Source organism: Arachis ipaensis, chromosome B9 (assembly GCF_059453495.1).
Source record: "Arachis ipaensis isolate K30076 ecotype BB chromosome B9, ASM5945349v1, whole genome shotgun sequence".
Classification (NCBI taxonomy): domain Eukaryota; kingdom Viridiplantae; phylum Streptophyta; class Magnoliopsida; order Fabales; family Fabaceae; genus Arachis; species Arachis ipaensis.
This window is the reverse complement of record NC_142444.1, coordinates 75146436-75167134: the sequence shown is the minus strand read 5'-3', so window position 1 is coordinate 75167134 and position 20699 is coordinate 75146436. Positions and strand designations below refer to the sequence as shown.

The 20699-nt window shown below is 37.1% G+C and overlaps 1 pseudogene; it reads right to left on the bottom strand.

The window, feature by feature from the left end:
• Nucleotides 1–9250: 9250 nt before the first annotated feature.
• LOC148545059 (uncharacterized) lies at nt 9251–9799 on the bottom strand (annotated as a pseudogene).
• Between the last annotated feature and the right edge of the window lie 10900 nt (nt 9800–20699).

The following is a 20699-nucleotide window of genomic DNA, read 5'->3' as shown; positions in this document are numbered from 1 at the left end:
AATGCAAAATTTCGAAATTTATGAGTAAAATAAGGAAAAAATATTTTTTTTAATTTTTGAATTTTAATGAGGAAAGAGGAAAACAACAAAATGACACTAAACTTAGAAATTTTAGATCAAAATAAAGAGAACAAACAAGAAAACTTTGAATGTCAAGATGAACACCAAGAACACTTTGAAGATCAAGATGAACACCAAGAACAAATTTTTGAAAAAATTTTTAAGTAAATAAAAGCACAAAAACACACCAAACTTAAAATTTTTAGAAAATCAAATACAAATTTTCGAAAATTTAAAGGAAAACACAAAGAAGACACCAAACTTAGAATTTTTAAGGATCAAGAAAGAACTAAGAACATGCAAATTCGAAAAATTAAAAGAAAATAAAAGCATGCAATTGACACCAAACTTAAAATATGAAACTAACTCAAATAAAAGACTCAAATTTAGTGATTCTAAACCAACAAAAATAAATTATTCCTAATCTAAGCAACAAGATAAACCGTCAGTTGTCCAAACTCGAACAATCCCCGGCAACGGTGCCAAAAACTTGGTGCACGCAATTACAATCACACTTTTACAATTCCGTACAACTAACCACCAAGTGCACTGGGTCGTCCAAGTAATACCTTACGTGAGTAAGGGTCGATCCCACGGAGATTGTCGGCTTGAAGCAAAATATGGTTATCTTGTAACTCTTAGTCAAGATATCAATAATTCTCAGATTTTATTGTAAAAAGTAAAAGAACATGAAATAAATACTTGTTATGCAGTAATGGAGAACAGGTTGAGGTTTTGGAGATGCTCTGTCTTCTGAATCTCTGCTTTCCTACTGTCTTCTTCTTCACGCATGCAAGGCTCCTTCCATGGCAAGTTGTATGTTGGTGGATCACCGTTGTCAATGGCTACCATCCGTCCTCTTAGTGAAAATGGTCCAAATGCACTGTCACCGCACGGCTAATCATCTGTCGGTTCTCACTCATGCTGGAATAGGATCCATTGATCCTTTTGCGTCTGTCACTACGCCCAGCACTTGCGAGTTTGAAGCTCGTCACAGTCATCCCTTCCCAGATCCTACTCAGAATACCACAGACAAGGTTTAGACTTTCCGGATCTGAAGAATGGCTGCCAATAATGCTAGCTTATACCACTAAGAGATAAGCACTCAGTCTAAGGTAGAACGGAGGTGGTTGTCAGGCACGCGTTCATAGGTTGAGAATGGTGATGAGTGTCACGGATCATCACATTCATCAAGTTGAAGTGCGAGTGAATATCTTGGAATAGGAACAAGCGTGATTGAATGGAAAACAGTAGTAATTGCATTAATTCATCAAAACACAGCAGAGCTCCTCACCCCCAACCATGGGGTTTAGAGACTCATACTGTCAGAAGATACAATATGAAACGTGTAGAGTGTCATGAGGTACAGGATGAATCACTAAAAGTAGTTTTTATAATAAACTAGTGACCTAGGGTTACAGAAAATGAGTAAGCTAGAATAGTTAGTGTAAAAATCCACTTTTGGGGCCCACTTGGTATGTGCTTGGGCTGAGCATTGAAGCTTTCACGTGTAGAGACCTTTCTTGGAGTTAAACGCCAGCTTTTGTGCCAGTTTGGGCGTTTAACTCCAGCTTTCATGCCAGTTCTGGCGTTTTGACGCCAGAATTTTTATGCTGACTTAGAACGCCGATTTGGGCCATCAAATCTCAGGCAAAATATAGACTATTATATATTGCTGGAAAGCCCAGGATGTCTACTTTTCAAAGCAATTGAGAGCACGCCAATGGGGTTTCGGCAGCTCCAGAAAATCCACTTCGAGTGCAGGGAGGTCAGAATCCAACAACATCTGCAGTCCTTTTTCAGCCTCTGAATCAGATTTTTGCTCAGGTCCCTCAATTTAAGCCAGAAAATACCTGAAATCATAGAAAAATACACAAATTCATAGTAAAGTCCAGAAATTTAATTTTTGAATAAAAACCAATAAAAACATAATAAAAACTAACTAAAATATACTAAAAACATGCTAAAAACAATGCCAAAAAGCATATAAATTATCTGCTCATCAGCCTCCGTTTTCTAATTTATCATAAAACCATGTTCTGGTACCCTTAAGTTATATACCATGTTTTAATACCCAAAATTAAGCCCAAAACTCTTAAAATGGTGTTTTAGAAGCTTACAACCTTGTTGGGAAGGTAGAATAGTTGAAAAACAAGAAAAATTTAAGAAAAAGGACGTGTGCGGCCATACAGGGGTGTGTGCGTGCGCACGCCCAGGGGATTTTAAGATGTTACGCACAGGGGTGTGCATATACCCAGGTGAAAAAATTTCTAAAATCTGTTTCCTCGCACAACTTGTGCCAGCGCGCCCAACAGACTGACCTTCCCGACGTGTGCGTCCGCACAGGTTGAAGTTTTTCCTTAGATATGTGCGCGGACAAGCTGTGCTAGCGCTGCAAACAGAATGCACTTCCTTACCTGTGCATGTGCACAGGTGTGTGCATCCGCACAGGTCAAAATTTTCACAGGGTGTGCATCCGCACAAGGGTGTGCGCCTGCACATATCAGAAATCATGAAATTCTGCAAAAATTGCATAATTTCAGATTTTTAACACCAACTTTGCCGGATCATAACTTCCTCTACAAAATTCCAATTTTTACAAATTTTATATCGATTTAAAGAGTTTTCAAAGATCTTTAATTATAAACAAATTTCAATCAATTTCGAAAACTGAGGCAAAAGTTATGATCAGACAAAGTTCACCAAAAACCCAACTTTACCAAACATTAAATTACCACCATATCTTACCATACCTATACCAAATCATACCAAACCATCCAAAACTCCATTTTTCATCAAAATGTACTTGTTGTATCATAATACACCAACCTTACCACATTCTCCTTCTCATTTCATTACTCTCAGTTCCAACTTGAACTATATAACGCTTATGATCAAAATCACCATCAAACCCACCATTTCATAAATTACAACACTACAATTATCACAAGGAACCAACTTCCAATCCATACAATCATTTAACATCATCTTATCATTATAATTCATCACAAATCAACCCAACATTCATCAATTCATCAACATTTAACACACCAACCATCATTTTAGTTCAACGTATCTTATTGGTCACTAGCCTATGTGTCCATGAATATTATATACTACATAGAGGAAACCAAAACCATACCTTAGCCGATTCCCTTTATGCACCCAAATTCGAACTTAGCACAAAGAAGCTTCCAACCATAATCTAAGCTTTCAATTCCACTCCAATAAGCACAATTAAGTTCCAAGAGCTCCCAAAGCCACAATAATCAAACTATATACATATAAATCACCTCAAATCAACCTAGGGTTCCAATTAAACATAAATTCACAAGGTTTTAGTGGCTCTTACCTTCTCCAACAGATTTACTAGCAAGAATCCAAGGCTAAGCAAGGATTAGAGCAAACCTAAACATCCAAAATCACAAAACTCATTTAATCAAAAACCATATAAACCCGAAATTTTGAGGAGAGAAACTGAGAGGGATTCGAGCTTTCCATACCAGTTTCTTATATGGGTTTTGTGGAGCTCTTCACAAAAAATGCGTAGCCACAAACGGTGTGGCGATCGGAGCTCTCTAGCTCAAGATATGAGCTTTGGAAGAAGATGGTGAATAGTGTTCAAGGGTTTCTTCTTCCTCTCCTCTTCAGCTGTGTTTCTTTGTGTTTTGTGAATGAAAGGGTTCACTTAAGTGCTTTTATATGTTGGGCTTGGGCCCGGTCCAACCTGTTAGCATTTTTAGCCTGTTTGGCCCAACTTCGGGCCAAACCTTTAAAATTAACGCCTGGTTTTCCATTCCTAACATTTTTCTAAAGTTTTCACCAGTTTTCACTTTTTCTCATGCGGTACAGGGCAGACTTGAATCGGTTTAACCGGTTCAACTGCCGGTTTGCGGTTTTTCATGGTTTTTCGCAGAAAGTACATTTTCTGACTCAAAAAGATCTACTGAGTCCGAAAATCACCTTTAATTCCTCAAATTCTCACTCTAACTTTTTGAAGCCTAATTTGGGCAATATTAATTACTTAATTAACCGATTGATTAGTTGCGGTTCTTACACCTGCCACTCTTCTGAGAGTGGTGGACATTTTGGTCCTCAAAGGACAGCTAGAAAAATTTTAGACTGTGGATTCTGATGGGCTACTCTTTTTAAGGATGCTACTGCCTTCTGTAAATCTTGCTCCCCATGCCAAAGGTTTGGAAATATATCCAAGAGGAATGAGATGCCCCAATAGTTTATGCTATTCTGTGAAACTTTTGATGTCTGGGGCATTGACTTCATGGGTCCGTTTCCAAATTCAAGTGGTTTCTTATACATATTGTTAGCTGTTGATTATGTTTCTAAATGGGTGGAAGCAATTTCTACCCGTACTGATGATGCTAACGTTGTTGTCTCCTTTGCTAGAAATCATATTATCTATCGCTTTGGATCACCACGAGCAATCGTGAGTGATCAAGGCACTCATTTTTGTAATAGGAGATTGACAGGTCTACTGAAGAAACATGGCATTGTGCACAAGGTAGCAACAGCTTACCACCCTCATACCAATGGGCAAGCCGAGGTGTTTAACAGAGAGATAAAGTGCATATTAGAGAAAATAGTCAAGCCTCATAGGAAGGACTAGAGCACCAGACTTGTAGATGCACTCTGGGCTTACCGGACAGCATACAAGACACCCATCGGGATGAGTCCCTTTCGCCTAGTATAGGGAAAGGCTTATGACCTCCCAGTGGAGGTGGAACACAAGGCTTCTGGGTTGTAAGGGAATACAACATGGGATTTGAGAAGGATGGTGCTGAAAGGAAGCTGTAACTAGCAGAACTGGAGACCCTTTGACTCGAAGCATATGACAACCCCATACTATACAAAGAGAAGGTGAAGGCTGTGCATGACAAGCATATCAAGAGAAGAGAGTTCAGACCTGGGGAGCTAGTTCTCCTTTACAACTCAAGGCTGAGGCTCATGTTAGGCAAGCTGAGATCAAGGTGGGAAGGCCCCTATAGAGTCGAGAAGGCAGAGCCATATGGAGTCTCCCTGACGCGTACGCGTGACCCTGGAAATCGGCGTAAATGGGTGATATTGAGGATTTTTGCCGGTTTAGAATCAAGAATCAATTCATTGGTAGCATAGTCCAAACCAGCAATGAATTCTTTCTATCAACTAATAAATTCAAATTATAATAACCGAGATCAAGAGTACTTCAACCCCGGGTCGTTCTCCCTATGATTGCAAATGAAATGCTACGCTTTCGGTTGTCTAGGGGACAAAAGGGGTCGTGCAATCAAAGAACAAAAGATTAAAGAAACTAAGCGATAAAAGAACTAAGCAATGCTCAACATTGTAATTGATGCAAGTAAAAAGGAAATGAGATCAAAACTAGTGAAAATGTAATGAATGTAATAAAGGATCTTGACTTGGGAATGAGCATCCAAGGAATCTTATCGTCGCCATAACCACAACTATGGTAATTATCATGAGTCAATCTCGCTAAGCCAACCCCAACCATCGGGGAGTAAGTCAAACAAGCATAATTGACCTTAATCCATAAGTCCTAACCAACTTACCAAACTCATTGGTAAAAGGCTAGCGTCAATGGAAACAAGAGTCAACTAACTACCTAAGAATTACCACTAAATGTCGGACATTATGACTCAAGTACCCTAGGAACTCAAACCACAAGCCAAGGTGGGAAAATCTACTCAAAATATAGAGTTAGCATTTTCACAAACACCTTGTGTGCATAAAAGTAAAACATGGGAAATCGCAAAGTAAAATGGAAAACTATAACCAACTATCAACAAAACCAAGCATAAACAAGCAATCAAACATAAAGAAAGCATGAAATGTAAAATTCATTAATCAAAACTTCAACAAACACAAAATTGCAATATAAACAAAGTAACTTGAAGAAAAGGAAATGAAAGTAAAAGTGCTTGAATTAAAGAGGAAATTGAGAGTACTTACAATTGAAGAAGTAAAAATCCAAAATCAAAGCTTGCTATAAAATGCTACAATGGTAATGGAAATGAAACCCTAAGAGAGCAATGCTACACTACTTCTACTCCTACTACTAATTATTGTGAAAACTATGTAAAATCAAAGTCTAAGTCCTAATGCCTTCATATGTGTTGATCATCCCCTTATATAGCACTTCATTTCAGCATTTCAGCCTTCCAAAAATAAACCAAGGGCCTCCAATTTCGTACAGCACGTGTTTCATTAATGAAATCACGTGCAGGGACTTGTGCGGACGCACAGACGTGTGCATCCGCACACGCGGCTGAAAATTGACCTGTGTGTATGCACAGGTGCGTACGCACGCACACTTCGCTGTGTGTTCTTTTCCTTGTTTTCTTCATGTTTTCTCCCTTTTACATGCTTTCTTCCACTTTTGCCCATCCATTCTTGCCTCCAAGGCCTAAAATCACTCACAAACCATATCACGACATCGAATGACATGAAAGTGGGATTGAATTGCTCTATTAAAGCACAAAATTGCTAGTTTTCTCATTTAGAATCAAAGTAGGGACAAAACACAAGAGTATGCTATTTTGGTGCTTAAGTATGAGTTCATGTGCTAGAATCCATCCAAAATTGAGTCAAAATATATCATCAAATATGGATTCATCAATTTTTCCAGACTTAAACAATAGCATGTCTTCATGCTAAACTAACAAGGAGAATGATCAAAGGGGTAATCAACTTATTAAATGCAACTATCTATATGCATGCAGGTGTATTATATACTATCTAGCTATTTCTATATATCTATATATAGTATCTATATGAAATTGGTGAAAACAAACAATCAAGTTCCCAAGCAAGTATAGACAATTAGGGCCAAGCAAGGAAATAATCAACGCATCCAAAATCTACAGAATTGATTCAACTCATCAAAGTAAAGCAACTTGCAAGAATTCATGATAAGAAGCATGGGAACATAGAGTTGAGTAATTGAACCCTCACTAGGTGTGTATACACTCTGATCACTCGGTGTTTAGGGGTTTAATCACTCAAGTCTCTTCTAATCATGCTTTCAAGGAATAGCTTTTCATCTAACAATCAACACAAGTGATGCATGAATGCAATTATCTTGAGGACTTCATATGGTTGTAATAGGGTTAGGGTTAAGGTGGAATAGATATGGCTAAGTGGACTAAAATGGTTGAATCCTTGATTAGTTAAGTCATCCACATCAACCTATATCAATCAAATCAAAACAAAATGCAATCCTAACCTTCCATCATTTCCTATTATACATATTCATGTATGCTCTTCTCATAACACATCACATATGCAATTCTTTATTTATTTACCCTTTTTCTGATGAGGGTTTTTTTTTTTTATATTAGAGTTGCACATGGCTAAGTAGCTCATACATGAGTGCACCAATTTTCCAAAGTTTTCAATGAATACCCAAAATCAAACAATTTCATTTGCTACCAATGTTTTCCAAAATTCTCCCATACTTAAATGAAACACACTCCTCAACCTAAGCTAATCAAGGATACAATCCAAGGTAAATTATGGTTTTCCGCTTAAGGTTGTGATGTGCTAATATCAAGAACAATGGGGTAAATAAAGCTCAAAAGGGGTTAACAAGGGTAGATGCCAGAGTAAGGCTATATGGGTGAGTAAGCTTAATTCAAAGATGGCCTCAATAATGCTCAATGCAATTCAAAACATCAAACATCGGAAATAAAGAATCAAGCACAACCAAGATTACAATCATAGCAGAGATATAACACACAATGAACAAAATTAGTGGTTAAAATGTGTAACCACTCAATATAGCCCAAAAACTCACAAGGTAATTGTTCTTTACTCTTCTATGTTCCAAAAAGAAATCATTCAAGCAAGTTTGAAAACAATTTTCTCAATCAATTTAATAGCATGCCATTGACAAAACTCTTGAAAATCTTTGTTGTTTTTCACCAAAATTATTTTCTATATGTATGTATGATGTGATAGATGCAAAATTTTTCAAAATTTCCTAGTTCTTTTCCTAATTTTCAACAACCAAAAAGTAACATGAATAATTAGGATCAAGATAGACTAGGCATAGGCTATTCACATCATCCAATCACAATTTATATCTATACTACATACTAGCAATATATATACCAAAACTAGAAATGCAATACTAAAGATAACTAGAAGCAACTAATATATATACCCAAAAGTGCTAAACAGTAGGAAAAAGTAAAGTGTTGTCAATATCCACAAAAGCATAATCAGAACTGAAAGTAAACTAAATAGAAGTGTTCAGGAGAGAATATTTACACCCAAAAATAGAAGATCCTCCCCCACATTTAAGTCTTACACTGTCCTCAGTGCCAAAGGAATCAATCGGGGGGAATCAATCATGTGAAGCTCCACCGCCTGGCGGTGGTGGGTGGTGATGACGCTGGTAGACAATGAGGGCGCTGGATGGCTGTGTGGTAGTCTCAACTCGATGCTCCTCAAGTGTGTGGCCAGCTGGCTATAAGGATGTCTCAGCTCTCGGCTCGGCTACAGTTGCCGGCTCCTCAGGTCGCTGCTCCTCGACTCTGTGCTCCTCAGCCCTCTCAACTACTACCTCCTCAGCCATGGTCTCGTCCAGTCTCTGCTCAGGGTGCTCGACTACCTAGCCAGCTTCAGCTGCTGGCTCCTCAGATGCAGGCTCCTCGGCCTCAGGCTCTGGTGTATCTGGAGGAGGTGACCTAGGGTCTCTACCCTCAAACTTCGCCACTATCCACTAGAAGCGGCGAGCGTTGCGGTGCTCGGATCGGTGGATGGCCTGAAGGAGTTCCTAGCACAACACATATGGTGTCTGAGGTCGGGGAATGGGTGCAGGGGCTGTAGTAGGTGCTGATGGCTCTGCTGTGGCTGAAGTAGGCTCGTTAGTCTTCCTCTTCTTCTAGGGCGGCCCATCATAGTGTCCGTATGGCAGAAATGACTGCTTACTGATATAGACAGACGTCCGGTCTGTTGGGCGTCTCTCCACACCAGATAAAGCTGCTAATATGGTGATGAGTGATGGAAAGGGAATGTTGAATTTCTACTGTTGGTTCACCTTCATCATCGACTCTCTGATAAGGGGAAGAACAGAGATCCTCTTCCCCTTCAGAATGGCCCATAGCAGAACTGCCACACGGATTCTGATATGCGTGGCATGCGTGCTCGGAAGGATGTAATCGGCAATGATCTGCTACCAGATCCTTGCCTCTGGGTTGAGGTCCGTGCACGCAATGCTCAAGGGTACTGACTGCTCTCCCTTGCTGTATTCCCATGTAGCCTCAGGCTGGCCAATCTTTTTTAGGACAGCATCCAAAGAAATCTTGCCCGTTTTCATGTCCGTCATTATTTGAGTATAAGCATCCCTAGCCGGAGGAATATGCGGAATATCCAAGAGGGCCTCTAAAGCAGTGTTAGAGGTGTCCAAGGTGACACCTCTTAGAAAAACAGTTTGGGCATCCCTCTTGAGGAGATTGGTGTAAAGTTCCTTGACCTGGTGTTCATTTACTTCCACCGGGTCAGATTTTACAAATCTCCAATGATAGAAATTTATTCTGTCAAGTATAGCATCCGCATATTTCTCAGGCAGGTTTAGCTTCCTCTCATAATGAAAGGCGTGCTTTTCTAGCTTTTTATATTATTCTTGGGCCTCGGAATTAATGAAAGTGTCTGGTTGGTCACTTGGCGGCACGGGAGGAGGACGAGCCAAAGGATTGGATTTTTCCTTTCCTTTGCGGGCCATCCTGAAAAAGACAAAAACAGAATACAACTCAGGGAACAGATAAAATCACAGAAAGAAGAAGGATATAATCAAACAATTAAATTAAGATCCAATCAAATAAACAAACACTCAATCAGGGAAAACATGTGTAAAACAGTAGAATGTCCAAAAGAGAATGCATTTTCCCAAAATCAAGCAACCTAAGTGACAAATCAATGAGTAAACAACAATTAAAGCATACATAGGACTTAGGTGTATGATGTATGTGAATTGAGGTGGAAGACATCGATTATTGCGCTTTTACATTAGGAATTGGAAAGTGTGCAAAACTTGGCATAAAGAGCAATAATCAAGGTCGCAGTCAAAGCATGTACCTATTCATGTTAAAAAGATAAGAATTAACCACATGTACATAGCTTCTTGTCCAAAACAATGCTTGATTGAAAAACAAGGTTGCATTGCTCAAAACCATAAAGGAACAAGTGGCTATGTACATGGTTTTGATGTTAAAAGCACATGAATAAGCAGTTAGTCAATTCACCAAACAAACATTACATGTACTACTGCGAAAAGCACCAAACAGAATTGAAGATTGATAATATTCAAGCTAGTTTGGGTTTAAAACAAAATGGTTCGGCAGTCAGTATATAATGCAGTGAATCAGCATGTTATGCACTTAAAAGTACCAAATAGGAGGATCAAAGATGTGAATTCCAATCCAATTTGGTTTCAGGACAAAATCAGCAAAGAAGTGCATAATAGCATGTTAATTATCAAAGGATGATATGCTCAGCAAAATTTGACATCAAACACGATAATCACAAAGGCAAAGTAACGTTCAGATTGATGTTTCCAGCAGGAGCACATAATACACTAAGCAAATCATCTCAGACCGCAAATAGAATGAAATAAGATGTGCACAATCAGCAATTAACAATGTCAAATAGAAGAAAATTTAAAATTATGTTGATCAGACACAGAGATTGAATAAAAAATCCCATTCAAGCAATTCAACAAGCATAACATGTGCAAAAATTGTGAGCAGCAATCATAGTCCACTATGCATTGCATCATTCAAAGTGCAGGCAAAAGCAATAGCATTCAGCCTCACACACAGCAATATCATCCAGTCCAGAAAACAATCCAAAATACTCAGCCAACATCACATATTTAAACCAGAAAACTAGAAATCATCTAATCTAAAACCACCTAAGAACTATAACAGAGTTCAAAAGCAGTAAAGAAAGTGAAACAGAAATAGAAAAGAACAGGCTATAGGGGATGACATGGAACCTGTAATGCAATACAAACAAATTATAATCGAGAGTAATTAAACCTCGGGTCATCTTCCTTAAGAGTTGTAATTAAGTGTTAATTATTGGCTATGAGAGAGAGAGCATGGGAAATTGGGAATGAAAGCAAGAGCAAGAAATTGAAATGTAAATAGCAAGGAATCGAAACAAGCATGCAAGGAATGTAAATGGCAACTCTTGGCAAGAATTGGGTAATCTAGGCTTTATATCCTAGTTGTGGATCACAAACATGGCAATTGTGTGGAAGCAATACAAGCTAGTCAATCCTCCTTGAGAATTAGTCAAAAGGTGTAATTGATCTCAATCCATAAGTCCTAGTCAAGTCACTAATTACTTAGTGAAAGACTAGCGTCAATGGAAACCAAATCAATTAACCATTCTCACACAATGCAGAATGGACATCCACAACTCAATTCCACCTAAACATCCAATTTCTCAACCAAGAGTGTGAAAATTAAACATGCAAGAAATCAAACATCAAAGCAAATAAAAGTCAACGCAATAAAAGTCAAAGCAATTAAATGCAAGTAAAGGAAACGTAAAATGCAAGAAACCTCTTGGCAAGTAATTGTTGACCACAAACATATGATGATTATGAAGAGTTAATCCTACTTAGTCAACCTTACATCGAAGATAAGTCAAATAGGCATAGTTAATTTCAATCTCTAAGTCCTATGTCAACACTAAGGGGTCACATAGAGTCAAAGGAAACCAAATCAACTAACTACTCTAATATATCAAACAAGAATGGACATCAATGACTCAAGGATCACCAAAGTCATCAAATTCAAGCCAAGAGTGGAGAAAAACTAAGTAAAAACTAAGCCAAGCATTTTATCAAACACTTGGTGTGCATGAGAATAAAATAATATTAAAATGCATTAAAATAAATTCTAAGGCTACCAAAGCAATAAAATAGCAATAACAACCAAAGAAAGCAATAAATGACATCGAAATATAAATTTGCATTAATGAGAATTAAAATAACAAAAGTGTTCATAACATGAAAATTAACATAAAAGAGAAAATAACAAAAGAGATGAAGAAGATAAAGACAAGAAAGCATAGAAACATAAAGGAAACTACACTAAAACAAGAATTAAATGCTGAAATTAAAGGAAATTAAACTAAACCTAACCTAATTCTAGAGAGAGGGGGGAGCTTCTCTCTCTAGAAACTAAGAGGAAACACCATAAAAGCTAAACATAATTGCCCCCCTTCATCCTTCTTCAATTTGGCCCTAAATAGCTTCAAAAAATGAGTTGGATTGGGTTTTGGGGGCCCAAAAAACACTTCCAGTGGTTGCAATTAATGAGGTCACGTGCAGGGACCTGTGCGGACCCACAGATGTGTGCGTCCGCACACATGCTGAATCCTGACTTGTGCGTACGCACAAGTACCTGTCCGTATGCACACTTAGACTTATGTCCACTATAGCAAATTGAATTTCATTTTGAAGCCCCGGAGTTAGCTTTCCAATGTCGCTGGAACCGCCTCATTTGGACCTCTGTAGCTCAAGTTATGACCAATTTAGTACCGAGAGGTCAGGGCTGGCAGCTTTCCAAATCCTTCATTTCTTGAATTCTTCCCTTTTGCATGCTCTTTTCCTCACTTCTTTAACCCATACTTGTCTTGAAAACCGGAAAATCACTTAACAAATACATCAAGGTACCAAATGGGATTAAAGTGAATAAAATTGACTAAATTAAGCACAAAAGAGCATGTTTTCACTTTCAAGCACAATTTAGGAAGAAATCTCAAAAGCATGCTATTTAGGTGAATAAATATGCGTTTATGTAATGGAATCCACTCAAATCAAAACAAAATATATCGTAAAATATGGATTTATCAATTCCCCCACACTTAAACAAAGCATGTCCTCATGCTAAACCAACCAAAGGAGATGAATGAAGGGGTAATTATTAATGCAACTACCGACATGCATGTAACTATACTAAATGCTATCTACATATATCTACACTATGATTCCTATTGAGTTTGGCAAAAACAAACAAAAGAATCTCAATCAATCCAAAGTAGGAACTTAGGGCAAGACAAGGAAAATATAGCAATATGATCAATGTCGAATGATTGATTTGAAATTTTCAAAATTAAGTTCAATAACTTGCAAAAAGATACAAAATAAGCAATGGAAACATAGAATTGAGCAATTGAAACCCTCACTGGATGTGTTTACACTCTAATCGCTCAGTGTGTAGGGTTTAATCACTCAATCCTCCTTTAATCATGTTTCTCAAAGATTTACAAGTCATCTAACAATCAACTAATACTTGATGAATGAATGCAAATATCATGAGGACTTTTGTGGGTTGTAATGGGGCTTAGGTAAGGGTAGGATTAATATGGTTTAGTGGGCTAATAGATTGGATCTTTGATTAGCTCAAGTATCCCAACTAATCCTATATCATCCCATATACATAACAAAACAACCTAACTACCCATTTATTCTCTTTCTCACATTCACTCATGCATACTCTTTCCAATTCAACTACATATGCATCTCTAATTTACATTCTTATTATCATTTCTCTTTCTTTTTTTTTCTCTTTTTCTTTTTTCTTTATTTTTTTCTTTTCTTTTCTTTTCTTATTATCAACAAAAAGAGATGCATATGTTTTAACCAATAGATGCATGAGTAGTTACCCATTTTTCCATATTTTCAATGAACACCCAAAGCTAACTAACTACCAATGTTTCCCACAAATTCCACCCACACTTGATTAACACACACACTCAAACCCAAGCTAATCAAAGATACAATCAATGGACATAATATTTTTTCACTTAGGGTGAATGATGTGCTTATAATGGGAATAAAGGGGAATTAAAAGGCTCAAAAGTGGTTTACAAAGATAGATGTAAGGGTTGGCCATATGGTTAGTGAGTTTAATTTCAAAAAAGGCCTCAATCATACTAAATGCAATTCAAAACAATAAATATAGGACATGTAGACTGAAGCAAATCAAAGATCACAATCATAAAAGAAGTTTATCACACAAGAACAAAATTTTGTGGTTGATAATGTGCAACCACCCAATTGAAGCTCAAATCTCACCAGGTAATTTGTTCAAACTCTTTTCTATGTTCTGTAAAAATACTTTAAGCAAGTTCAAAAATAATTTTCAAATATAATCAATGGAATGCCCAAAAAGAGATTTCTTGAAAATTCTTTGTTATTTTACCAAAACTTTTTTACTATATGTATGTATGTATGTATGTTGTGATGGATGCAATTTTAAAATTTTTCCTAGTTCTATTCCTAATTTTCAACAAGGAAAAATTAACATGAACAATTAGGACAAAATTGACTAGGCATTATACTATTCACATCATCCAATCACAACTTCTATCTATAAAATATATACTAAGGAAAAGATGCAAAAATGCAACATGCAATAGCTAGATATAAACTATGATATATATACCAAAGGAAAATACAATGCAACAGTAAAAAACACTCCAAATATATACAAGAAACCTACTAAAAGAAGTAAAAATAAAGTTCAAGGTCTTTGGAAAAAGAAAGTTTACACCCTAAAATGGCGAATCCTCCCCCACACTAAAACGTTGCACGGTCCTCCGTGCACAAACAAAATCCGGGGAGAATGTCTCTCAAGAGCTCCACCTTCGGTTGGCGGATGCTGGGGCTAGGGTTGTGTGGAAATTGCCGAGTCCATGTATGCTCGGCATCTCCCTCCTCAGTATCCTCCTCCTCTCCCGGCTCCTTGCCTTTATGTCTCATCAACGTCTGGCTAACGTGGCATCCAGACAATGAAAAAGTAAGCATGAGTTTCTCAAATAAATGGCCCAAGAAGCAAGCAATAAATGAGCATCAATCAAACACAAGAAAACTTAGGCAATTGCAACAAGAATGAAATGAATTAAGAATATTGGATATTGAAATTGTGCAAGCGAGAGCTCAAGAGTGATATAAAATAGCACAATAAATAACACCCGATCCATTAATAAAAAGAAAACTACTTATTCATCATGAAACACAAGGAAAAAGTCACATGGTGTAGGTACTTGTTACAAAAAGTGATACACTTGAGAGCAATCAAGTTAAGTCACTCAAACAAATGCAAAGCATTAAAAAGAAACAAGTACTGGACATGTGATCCATATGATATGAAAATCAAGATGAACAAGTAATTTCAACTCAATTCGCCAAAGTGAAAGTGCAAAATTTAAGATGCCAAACAAGGATAAAGTTTAATGCATATGGTAGCTACAACATATGAATCAAACTCACAATTCATCTAGGAATTTAAACAAGGCTTTTAATGCTCAGTGCACACATTTATCAAACTTGAAACCAAATTCAAGCAAGAAGCAACCCAATCAAACGAGAAGCAAACACTTGCAATTTATTTATTTGTCAAACAACTAAACTAAAGCTAATATAATTATCAAAATAAAAATGGAATGCGAACAAAATGAACAAAAACAAGTAGAAAATTGGGTGAAAGAGAAGAAGAAGAGAGGAGAGAAGAGGAGAAGAGAAGAAAAGAGGCACAGTGAGAAAACAGGGGCATGTGCACGCACAGGGGTGTGTGCGTGCGTACACTATGAGAAAAAGGGAAGGTGTGCGTCCGCACCAGGTGTGCGAACGCTATCAGCAGAGAGGGAATCAAGATGCGTGCGTATGCACCTAGGTGTGCGCACGCACAGAAGGTAAAGAAATGGAGGGTGAGTGGACGCACAAGTCCGTGCAAGCACTCTGAACAGAGAAGGGATTAGAGGGTGTGTGTTCGCACAAGCGTGTGCGCACGCACAGAACACTTTTTTTTTGACATGGATCATGTGTGCGTGCATACACAGGTCCGTGTGTGCGCACAAGAGCGTAAGGGGCAGGGGTTCACGCGCACACGCTGTGCCAACGCTCCCACCAGAGTGGTTGCAGGTTGGCGTGTGGACGCACAAGGAGCGCAAAAAAGGGTATGTGTGCATACGCACGATTAGATGCGTACGCACAGGTCGCAAAAAGCAGGGGAACGCGCACGCACAAGGCGTGCTGGCACTGTGAACAGAGGGCAAAATCATGTGTGTGCATGCGCATAGGTCGGTGCGAATGCACTGGAGCAGAAAATAGCTGTTTTGTGCGCACGCACAAGTACGTGCGTCCGCACAGATGCCCTGTTTTGCAAAAAAATTTCTTCAAAATTCTAAGGTACCAAACCTTAGTTTAATCAAAACCAAACCCCAAAACATGCAAGAACCCATAAATTCATGATCCAAACCAAAATTAACTTACAAATATCAAAATTAAACTAATTCTAAGCTAACCAACCAAACAAACATGCAAGAAACCAAAATATATACAAAAAGAGAAGAGCAGGAACAATGTTACCAAACACTTTTATTTAAAGTCTTTAAGTTAGACAATTGGGAGAGCCTTTGCTATGGTGGCTTGTGCTCAACTTCTCCACCAATGCTAGAATGTCCAATGTCCTCCGGGATCCCAATCCTAGCCATCAACAAAGACAACCAAAAGCAAGCTATTTACATATTAACATATTTACAATAGCCACTAACTTTACACCGTTGTAACTCCCCGGCAACGGCGCAAAATTTGATATTGAGGATTTTTGTCGGTTTAAAATCAAGAATCAATTCGTTGGTAGCATAGTCTAAACCAATAATGAATTCTCTCAATCAAATAATAAATTCAAATTATAATAATCGAGATCAAGAGTACTTCAACCCCGGGTCGTTCTCCCTAGGAATGCAAATGAAATGCTATGCTTTCGGTTGTCAAGGGGACAAAAGGGGTTCGTGCAATCAAAGAACAAAAGATTAAAGAAACTAAGCGATAAAAGAACTAAGCAATGCTCAACATTGTAATTGATGCAAGTAAAAAGGAAATGAGATCAAAACTAGTAAAAATGTAATGAATATAATAAAGGATCTTGACTTGCGACTGAGCATCCAAGGAATCCTATCGTCGTCATAACCACAACTATGGAAATTATCATGAGTCAATCTTGCCTAGTAAACCCCAACCATCGAGGAGTAAGAGCATAATTGACCCTAATCCATAAGTCCTAACTAACTTATCAAACTCCTTGGTAAAAGGCTAGCGTCAATGGAAACAAGAGTCAACTAACTACCCAAGAATTATGACTAAATGTCAGACATTATGACTCTAGTACCCTAGGAACTCAAACCACAAGCCAAGGTGGGAAAATCTACTCAAAATCTAGAGTTGACATTTTCACAAACACCTTGTGTGCATAAAAGTAAAACATGGGAAATTGCAAAGTAAAATGGAAAACTATAACCAACTATCAACAAAACCAAGCATAAACAAGCAATCAAACATAAAGAAAGCATGAAATGTAAAATTCATTAATCAAAACTTCAACAAACACAAAATTGCAATATGAACAAAGTAACTTGAACCAAAGGAAATGAAAGTAAAAGTTCTTGAATTAAAGAGGAAATTGAGAGTACTTACAATTGAAGAAGTAAAAATCCAAAATCAAAGCTTGCTATAAAATGCTACAATGGAAATGAAAATGAAACCCTAAGAGAGCAATGCTACACTACTCCTACTCCTACTCCTAATTACTATGAAAACTATGTAAAATCAAAGTCTAAGTCCTAATGCCTTCATATGTGTTGATCCTCCCCTTATATAGCACTTTATTTCAGCATCTCAGCTTTCCAAAAAAGAGTCAAGGGCCTCCAATTTCGCGCAGCACGTATTTCATTAATGAAATTACGTGTAGGGACCTGTGCAGACTCACAGACGTGTGCGTCCACACACGCGGTTGAAAATTGACCTGTGCATATGACGTGGCGGAAATTGACGAGTTAAGAATTGATATGCGTTGCAAGTATAGTTCTTAACCAACCAGAAATCCGCTTATCAATTTATAAGGGTTGTCACAAAAATTAAAATTAAAATACTGGGAGTATGAATCCCAGGTCATCTCCCAACGAGTTGAAGAAAGGTGTGTTATTTTATTAATCAGATGTTTTCAAAAAGAGTTGAGTTGAATAAATAGGAAATTAAATTGGGGAAATTAAGTAATTTAAATAAAGGCCTTGACTGGGAGTAGATTAGTTGGAAGCCCTATTCTTGTTGCAGTATTCTCAAGATTAATTGATAATTAAAGGTTGTTTTGTTTAGTTATCCCTTACTAGGAAAGGGAAAGTCAAACAAGTTGGAATGCTGTTTGTATTCACAAGTCCCAATCCGCTTACTTGGAAGGACTGGCGTTAGTGACTAGAGAGCAATCCAACAATAAACCCAATTACAATTTCTCTTTTGAGCATTCCAACTCAAGGGTTCCTTTCAATCAACTCCCCATCAAGTTAGGGAACTACTCGCTCATTGTGAATGTAAAACTCATAACATAGGAAAGGGAATTAAAGAAAGACATGATAAATAAAACTCAAAGGAATCAATTAAAAATAAAAGTAACTCTTGTATTAATAAATTCTAAAATAATCCAATAGTAAAATTGAGTAAATTAAAGGACATGGAAGAGTAAAGTCAAGTAAAGAAAACGAACTAGAATGACGAAGTCTTGATGAGGTAATAACTCTTCTCAATATCCCAATGCAAAGAACAATAGAAATAAAAATCCTAAGAACTATGAATGTGTAGAGAGAAAACCTAGAAGAGGAGTAAAACTAGATCTAAAACTAAAAACTGTGTAGAATGAATGTTCTTTTGGTTTCTGCATGTTCTCTGGCTCTAGTCTGCTTTTCTGGGCCGAAAACTAGGTCAAAACAGGGCCCAAAATCGCGCCCAGCGAATTCTGCAGATTATGCAAATCGCACACGTCACGCAATTGCGTCATTCATGCAGACGCGTCATTCGGTGTTTTGCTTTGCCACGCGGACGCGTCGTCCACGCCTCCACGTCACTTGTGCTATTCCAATCCGCGCGGTCGCGTGAGCCATGCGGCCGCGTCACTGCGATTTCCTCTCTTCCGCGCAGTCGCGTGAGCCATGCGGCCGCGTCACTTCTTACTGGTCATCTCCTCAATTTCTTGTGTTCCTTCCATTTTTGCAAGCTTCCTTTCCAATCTCCAACTTATTCATGCCCTATAAAGCCTGAAACACTTAACACACAGATCACGGCATCTAATGGAATAAAGGAGAATTAAAATACATAATTAAAAGTCTTTAGGAAGCAAGTTTTCAATCATGTAATAATTTTAGGAAGGAAATATAAATGCATGCTAATCATATGAATAAGTGGGTAAAAATCATGATAAAACCACATAATTAAACACATTATAAACCATAAATAGTGGTTTATCAACCTTCCCACACTTAAACATTAGCATGTCCTCATGCTTAGTTGAAGGAGATAAAATAAATGAGTAGGAACATGTAAAACTCATGCAATGTAATGCAACCTATATATATGAATGCAACTATATGATTCTTGTCCACTTGATCAATAGCAAATAAGCTCTTCAAAATATAAATCAAATTCCACTAATTCAATTCTTATACAGTAATAATAGATAAAAGTGCAAGAAGATAACTCATGAAAGCAGGGAACATAAAATTTCAAGCATTGAACCCTCACTGATGATGTATGTATACTCTAGTGTCTCTAGTGTATAGGGTAATCACTTTATCCTTCTCTAATCATGCTTTCTAATTTTTTTTTGTTCTTCTCCTAATCAATCAACAACATTTAATATACCAATGCAAACATCATGAGGTCTTTTCAAGGTGTAATGGGGCCAAGGTAATGGTAAGGATACACATATGGCTAAGTAAGCTTATAAACTAAATCTTTAATTAACCCAAGCTTTAACATAACCTATATATATATATATTCTATATAACTTTAGAATTCATACCTAGTTACCCAGAATTTCCCTTTCACATTCCATACTCATGTATCAACTTTTTATTTTAATTTTATCATACGTGCATTGATCTTTGAATTCTTAACTTAACATTGGGGTAGTTTTGTCTCCTTATTTATTTATTGAATATTTTTGTTTTTTTTTTTCAATATAAGCATAAAAATAAACATAGCTTATCAATGCACATAGATTTTTAATTCTTATAGTTTCACATGAGTAGGTATCCAAATTTCCATTATATTATCCTGACACATTCCCTTATTATCTTTTGTTTCCACAATTTCCCATACTTAATTAGCACACACAATTATATCTTAAGCTAACCAAAGATTCAATTTGGGATATATAATTGTTTTTCTGCTTAAGGCTAGTAATGTGGTAAAATATAGAACAAATGGGATTTAAAGGCTCAAAGTGGCTAACAAAGGTAATTGAAAGGGTAGGCTTAATTTAGATAAGTGAGCTAAACAAATAATGGCCTCAATCATATGCAAACATATAAATATAATAAACATTGGACATATAGGATGAAACAAAATATAGATTGCAATCATAGAGAAGTAAACACACAAGAATAAAATAATTATGGTTAAATAATGTAACCATGCATAAAGGCTCAAATCTCACAGGTTGTGTGTTCTTTAGCTTAAAACTCATGTTCCAAATACAACTTCAAGAAAATTTAACATAAAAATTTTAATTAAAATTAGTGAAAATTTGTTCCAAAAATAGAGTCTTAGAAGAAAC